Here is a 7,981-nt window from a genome sequence, read left to right as displayed (position 1 = left end):
GTGCAGGTGCATCTTCGACAACCATCTCCCCTGCAGGGCATCCAGCAAAAAAACAGATGGCGGTACCCATTCCGAATAGATCATGGCCATTGTCATTGTCGTTGCTGCCAGTATCTCATGAAATGCACTAGTACTAGCTTGACAATGCATGAGTGGACGCACACAGGATAGAAATCTTCCTGCGGCCGTGTTTGTCTCAAGTGCTGCTCACAGAAATACCATGAGGCTGCACATGAGGGCACGCATTGGGGAGAAACCGCTCCACTTCAGTGTTTGCTCAGAGTTTCTTCCCTAAGGCCAACCTAGAGTCTCACATAAGGATGCACTTGGCTAGCTGGGTGCATATTGCACTACATGAGCTTGTGTATCTGAACTGATTTCAAGCTGTGCCAAATGCATTCTGCGCGTGCTTAACTAGCACAGCCTTGTTTCCTACTGGTTTTGCTTTTTTCCATGACTTATGGTTAGTTTTTGTGCATCAGGCTGTAAAACACACTCATGCACATTGTATGAATGTGGGCATTTGCTGTGTTGTGCATTATCATGGAAGTGTGATTGCCAGAAGTTTCTTATGCAACAAATGATAGTTTCATCTGTACTGCTAATTATTAATGAATGGTGACTCTCGTTTCAGTGGCCTCATGGGCCTTGTTCATGGGCTTAAAGGGGTACAGACCAAATGTTGAACGCAAACAGTATGACTTGTTTCAAAGACTTAAGGAGACACCATCCAGCAAGTTCCAGTTGCAAGCATTACATAGAACATAATTCAATATGATTTTGAGTCCTGTCTGAGGAGCCATTTGGCATTCCCATCCAAAATGAGTGACATCAGGGTACACTTGCCCCAATTATTGTGACGTCACCGAACCCAGCGGTTAAGTGGAACAACCATTGCTTGCTGGCAATGCCAACGTCATGGGGAATTTGATGGTTCAGGTTGACTGGTCGACAGTGACGTCGGGGTGCTCTTCAGTGCTTGCACCAACAGAGGCCGAAACTGGCGGTACAAAATCATTTGTAATTAATTACTAACACTACACACTGATGTTTTGAGCTCATTTTCATGATTACTAGGCCCGTAGGCTTTTTTCGTATGAAAATGCACCAGAAATTTCCTGTACCCCTTTAAAAATTTTTTCTGTCCTCAGCTGGCTAGAAAAGTTTGAGTTCTGAGCAGCTCAGGTGCCGTTTCTGAGATTTTTTTTTTTCTGGTTTCTTTCTCCTGTCATGGGTGTTTATGTTTTGCACTGTTTTATCTATGGAACTTGTCAAGAGTGCAGTAGAAGTGTGACTTCCAAGATTGGAAGACTGATGGCAATTGCTTTTTTTTTCGTAGGGTGGCTAAAATGCATGGCTGGCAGTTGTTTTACTTGCACCTTATTCAGGCAGCAGTTCTATCAATAAAGGTTTAAATTCATGTGTGCATCAGTATTTGCTAGTGACTGGTGCTTCTTTGTATTACATTTATTCTGCTCATCTGCTGATGCTTCGAGTGGTAGTTTAAAATCATACAGCTTCACTTGAGTAGAGATGGCTTGCAACACAGTTTGTTTCCTGCATCTTCAAGTTTTGGGGCTCTTTATCTCAGCTGGCTTTAATTTATTTTGTTTGTGCTAAAACATTCTCGGACTTTATAGGTGCATTTACTAAGTTCATTGTTTGACCTACACTGTATATCTCTTCCTGTTTAGAGCGGAGACCCCTTGCCAATGACTGCAGTCATTTGTTTATTGTAAAGGAAGGTTCTTCTTTTATGCAGCGCTTTGGTGCTTTGTACATGTCTCTTATTGTATGGATAAATAGCAACATGTTTTCATCCAGACCTGATTACGATTATCAAACTGTCAAGGAAGCTTTATAGAATCCATTCTAGTTGCATTTATGCCACCACTGCCTAAAAATTATTATGTCTTATTTCGTTATCTTTTATTACTTGCAATCAATTGTACATGACTGTAGGTTTGCTTAGTGGCTTTGATTTGCATGCATTTCAGTTCATCTGTTAGAAGTGCTTACTTTGTACTCAAATATATGTTGCTCTCTATTGCAGCTGATTGACTTTTTCATTTAGTAACCTGCTTTGTTGTTGTAGAGCTGATGGAATCTTGTTATTTTTCAGGTTGATTCTCAGTGGCTGGCCAGCTGGGGATTTCTGCGACTTCGTAACGTCTTCCCTTAACACCTTGGATATTTAGGAATTGCCTCTCTTGAAAAGGAGTTTTGCTAAACATGTGCATTTGTTAACTCTGAAGTTTAGTTTCTTTCATATGACAGTAAGGAAAAAAGTTGCATCGGAGCCTTGCTGTTTAATGAATTACTTACCGATCCTCATCTGTTTGCATGCTTTTAAAGAGGCGCTTAAGCGCGTTTTGTTTGTGTCTGTGACATTATTAGCATGTTGGAAAATGCAGGCCTGGCTCGTGTCCCATGTATTGCCTGGTCGCATGTATTATGCTGCATATTTTTTATATAATCTTTACCCTTAATGGACCCATGAAAATGCTTTTCTCTCTTATGCGAGCAAGCTGGCAAATAGTAACTTTTTTTTTTTAGCTCGCTCAACAGAACTTGTCTTCAGAATTCAACCACTTTGAAGTATATAGGGAAAGAGGTAGCACTTCAGGGCACTTTTAACAAAAGTCTTGTATACGGGTGTTCACATTTTCATGATTAGATGTATGTCCATCCTCGCATTGTCTACGATGCTGAGTTGCAGCATTGTGCCTATTAATTTTTTATTGGAGAACCACTGAGTTGCAACTTCCTTGTGCACTGTCAGTACAGCGTGTGTTGTTCCCAGTGAGGTGTCTGTGCGAGAGATTCGGGTGGAGAGTTGCTTTTGTGTGTATGTGTGGTTTGAGCTGCACGCAACTTGGGACCACATATGGCAGGCTGGTGAACTGGATTCTTTGTGTGGGGCAATTTATGCTTGATTGACGGAGAAGGAAAAATGCGTGCTGTCACAAGGGTCTAATGAGAACGTTGCTGTTATGCTGTGTGCATGTACTCGTGTTACAGATCGTGCACTCTTGCGCTCATGCTGTCTGTATTGTTTGAATTCAGTGCATTCTCGCTAAGATGTGTAGCTTAGTTGCAGACTTGCATAAAGGTATCTGTTTCGGCACACTTGGATATTTCAGATACACGGGTTCTTTCATGGCTCCTGCTTGCAGAGGTTGCATCATATTGGATGTGAAATTAACGGCCTGTGCAACGATGAGAAGTACTTATTAAATTTGATTGAATTTTTTGTCTAGTGCAGGCGTTAGAACTGCTCTGTTCAGCCTGTTTCACAGGGGCAAGTTAGAGGCTGAGTATCTTGGGATGCACTGCTGGCTTCTTGGTGATAGGCAGTCAGTGCTAAAACTTTGTAGGCCAGTGTTTATTACCTAGCGTTGTCATCTTGTGTGCATGGTGTTCATGTAAATAGGATTTGAAGTGGTTTGCATGGTGAAATTAGTAACAGTATCACTAAATATGCTATGCAGCCACACAAGCATTAGAAAGGAAAGTCAAGTCTAATGGTTCTTCATACTTCTACAGCACTTAGAAGATATTCATTTGTTAATTGCAGCATTCAGCTGCAGTTATTTGTTTATTGTGTTAAGATGAAACTTTCACTGCTTTGCAAACATACATTTACCATAGGCTTCGTCCTCAATTTCTATTCATTAGCTTGGCCTTCTTGTAGTTTTTTTTGTAGATTTCCTTACGTGACTAGCTTTGGTGACGATTGCATAGGGTCTTAGAATTGGCGTTGCGTATGTGGCCCACTAGTACATTTCAGAATATGGGAAGCACATGCTTTTTCTTTTAGGATGTTCACAGTAAACATTGCTATGCAAACTTACTGAGAGCTGCGATGAATCATACTAGTACTTCAATGTTTTCCACAAATGTGTTCTACCTATACAAGGTATCTTGCCTCACATAGTATGTTTACTCTTGCTCTATTTTCGACACACACGACATTAATAGGTCATGCTTTTGTGCTAGTATCGTTCAGCTAAAATGAATAATTTGTCATGTTCTTATAAATATGCATTATAGAATTTAAAACAGGGGACGTTATGCCATGATATTCATAGTTGCAGTATAATCATTAGTCTTGTCTGTTTTCATGTTTAAGTTTACCACATTTTTGCAAAAGCTGTTATCTTGCAATTCACTGAAGACGTATAGGAAACTAGCTCTTGCCAGCTTCGAAATCTGACTCGTCGACAGGTAGCGGTATAGCGAACTTGTTTTTAGGCTTGAGTCTTGCCTAAATTGGTTACATAGAACTAGACAAACTAAGCTTGAGGAATACTTCGCAGGCATTGGTCAAAACTGCGAAAAAGAAAAGCAGCTTATGAGTGCTCTTTTTATCTGGTTGCATGTTCAGTTTTTCTCAAATTTGCAACTGTATTCATTTTAGCATTGCCTGTTTGTTTTGGAGAAAAGTAGTGACAGTGCACTCTTTTGTTTTTGTTCTCTCTAGGTAAGAGCGTGGGTAATCACTTTTCTGGCGCCATAACTTGCTGCAGTATGACAGCAAATGGGCACAAGGAACCCTAGCAAAAATTCTGATAGGATAAACTGTTAAGAATCCTATCAGTTCTGTCTATTGCATTATGAAACGATACAACTAATACACTGATAAAATTCCTTTTAGTTCTATTCTGGATGTATCAGCGTTATTCTGCGTATATAAGTCTATCAGTGTATTAGAGTATTCGTATTAGTGTACCAGATCTATGGCGCCTATCAGTACCTACATGTGTTGTATAGGTGTAGTATGTGCATCGAGGAGAAACAAGCTTTCTCGACAGCCAAGAAAATAAGTAAAAAACAATCTTTCTGTATTATCACAAAAGGCAGTACATATAATTCAAATGATGAAGCAAACAATTTGTGAAGGAATGCATAATAAAAATCTACACAACAAAATTAATGTACCAAGCAGTTCAAAAACGACTAATAAATTGATCACGTTTAAAACAGCAAAGGTTTTTACATTGAATAACAATGAAACCCACATCATATTCACACCTGCCTTGTCCTGCAGGAAACAAAAAAAAATGCTCTGTAGAAAGTATTAACCCAATAAAAATCAACCACACCAACAGGAGGAGTGACAGAAAGTATTTCAAAACACTGCATATCCTGCAAGTTGTAAACCATAAAACAAACGAAAGGAGCCACTGACTAGAAATTATGAACACATACCTTCTCGTCAAGAACACAACAGGAATAGCAGAAGGGTGATCACATTTAAAACAGGAATAATATTTTCCCATTAAACAGTAAAAGCTTGAGCCCAGAGTAGCAGGCAATAAAAGAAAACTGCTATAAGCAAACTACAAAAAGCAATCAACATCAACCACAGAACAAGTGGAGAAAAAAAAAGCAAAATATCTCTGCACTCCTGAAAGACACGAAACTGAAGCAAACTTTGACTAGGAATTTACACCAGCGCTTTTCCAATTCGTGAAACATGTACCAACCGGCCCGTATTTGCCCTCTTCTGTAATATTCTACGGGGCTTTATTAGTGTGTCAGTTGGCATTCTATATGTTGTATGAGGATCTCTGTTTTCTGTAAAAGACTGATACATCATCCTATCAGGTCTTGTACATGGCACAGTGAGATCTATCTGCTCCCTACCAGTCTGGTACAGAGTTCTATAGGCCAGGTAGGAATATAAATCAGACTAATAGAAGGACCTGTACGACCTATACATACTTTTAAGAGACTTGTAGAAATTTCTATCAGTTTTTTTGCTAGGGAAGTGCTGTGCGAGTTGAGTTGATACCAATTTGCAACCCCACTCACTGAGAACATAAAACCCTCAAAAATTGGAGCACTAACGCTTGGCACCTAGATGTAATGCATCGGATTCAACTGCTGAAATTCAGTTCTAAATTTGCTACTAAGCTATCAGGAATAACCTAGCACTTATATGTTGAGATGTCACACTTTGGACATGCAATGCTGACTTGCTGACACCACAGACAGACCCAGGCAAGTTTCTCTCGAATGGGCAAGGATAGAATATATATGACATAGGAATGCCCATGTGTAGAAACAGTTGGCTAAGCTCTACCGCTGTGAGCATTGAAAGTTCCATAGGCAGATGTTCCATCATTCCTCTTTTCTTCTAATGCAGTTGCACATCGGTCCATCGTTGCTGCATCCTCATCCGCCGTCTGCCGTGTGGATCGTCCACCAGAGTACCGGCCGAGTCGAAGCCGACCGTGGAAAATGGAAGGCGATTACCTGTGTCAATACTGCCCGTACCGGTCAAAGTTTAATGCTAACCTCGTAATGCATGAGCGGACGCACACGGGAGAGAAACCTTTCTGCTGCTCTATTTGTTCAAAGTGCTTTACACAGAAAGGTGGCCTGAATAGGCACATGAGGACGCACACTGGAGAGAAACCATTCCAGTGCGATTTATGTTCAGCGTGCTTTGCCTATAAGAGCAGCTTGCAGGCACACATGCAGAAGCACTTGTAGTTGGCAACACGTTGCAATGTGGGAGCTTGCACATTTTACTGCATGTTGAGCTGGTGCGATGCGCATTCTTAGCATGTTTTGCTAGCACAGCCTTGTCCTCATTTCAGCTTTTTGCCAAAAGTAGTAATTGGTTTTCCTGTTGATAGGAAAACCCCTGATTTTCTAAGCATATATGTTGTTATACTTTGTGAAAAGTTACCTGAGTGAATATCTAGTTCTCTGAAATTCATTTGAAATTGTCAAACGGTGATAACGGGTCTTAGCCTATCATCCAGGTCATTCGCTTTTTTCATTTGTTGATATTGCGCAGCAGAGTTTCAAATGCACTTGAATTATGTAGTGAAACTGAGTTTTCTCTATGATAACTGACTATGGAGTGAGTGATATGTCTGTGGTATTTTTGTTTGATCAAGCATTTCAACACTATATGCTGAAATCTATGCTTATCCTATATGTTGACATTTATGTGAATCAAATCTTCAACTTCAAATCTTCATTCTGTGCTGCATTAGTATGTCTCAAAAGGAGGAAAAATTTTAATTTACTGCTTTATCACAGGGAGGAAAGCCATCCTTCCATCACTTCAGGGGTGAAAGCCTTGAACTTATAGGCTTTAAAGTACATATTTTTCTTGTTATTGGCAGGACAATACTCTGCCTTACAGCATTTGCGGATCTCGAGTGTGTTCCTGGTTCACCTGTGTACTTGTCATCAGCTCCCATTGTATGGTTTAGGAAAATTTAAATGTGCGACAATATTTAATCACTGCCTTTATTATCAACATCGTGTTTAAGTTACCTTGCTTAAGACAGCTTTTTTGATCCCTGTAATGTAATGTGTACTGAAAACTACTACTCTGACGCTCTTGAACCTTGTGTAGAGTTTGTAGTGCAGTTTTTGTGTGGTGATTTTAGATCTCCTTGAAGGGCTCTGTGCTACCATGAAATATGCTGCAATTTCCACAAATATTTTGGTTGTCATTACCCATTTCATAAGCATTTATTGTGAGCTAAGCAGTAGCATTGGCAAGTGGAAATATTAGAATGACTTCCTTTCAGTGTTGTTTGTTTGTATGCCTGTTCCTTGTGTGTTTCTTCTGTGGTTAAGTTTTTACACTGCAGCTTGTATTTTAGCACCTGTGATAGCAGCTATGGCATCCGAGTTCTCTTACCACTTGAAAAATCTATGAAATGAGAGGTAACAGTGTACCAGTGATGCAGATCTCCAAACTTTACTATTCAGGAATTGCAGATAGCCTTATTGAATATCTTCCCAAAGTTGCATATTTTTCTTCTGTTGGCATTGTTTTTGCATGTCTTGCATTGTGTTCATTTATTTACGCACAGTCTGAGATGAGATTTTTCGTTATTTGGTCCTATTCCTTCAGCCTGTGATAAGTCAATGGTCTGAGCGAGACGTGGTGTACTGTTCGGCTCATGTGTGTACTAATGGCATGATCTCTGGCTAACTACATGCTGTG

This window comes from Amblyomma mixtum, chromosome 3 (genome assembly GCF_055824585.1).
Source record: "Amblyomma mixtum isolate Tamu chromosome 3, ASM5582458v1, whole genome shotgun sequence".
Lineage (NCBI taxonomy): Eukaryota > Metazoa > Arthropoda > Arachnida > Ixodida > Ixodidae > Amblyomma > Amblyomma mixtum.
This window is presented reverse-complemented; position numbering follows the sequence as displayed.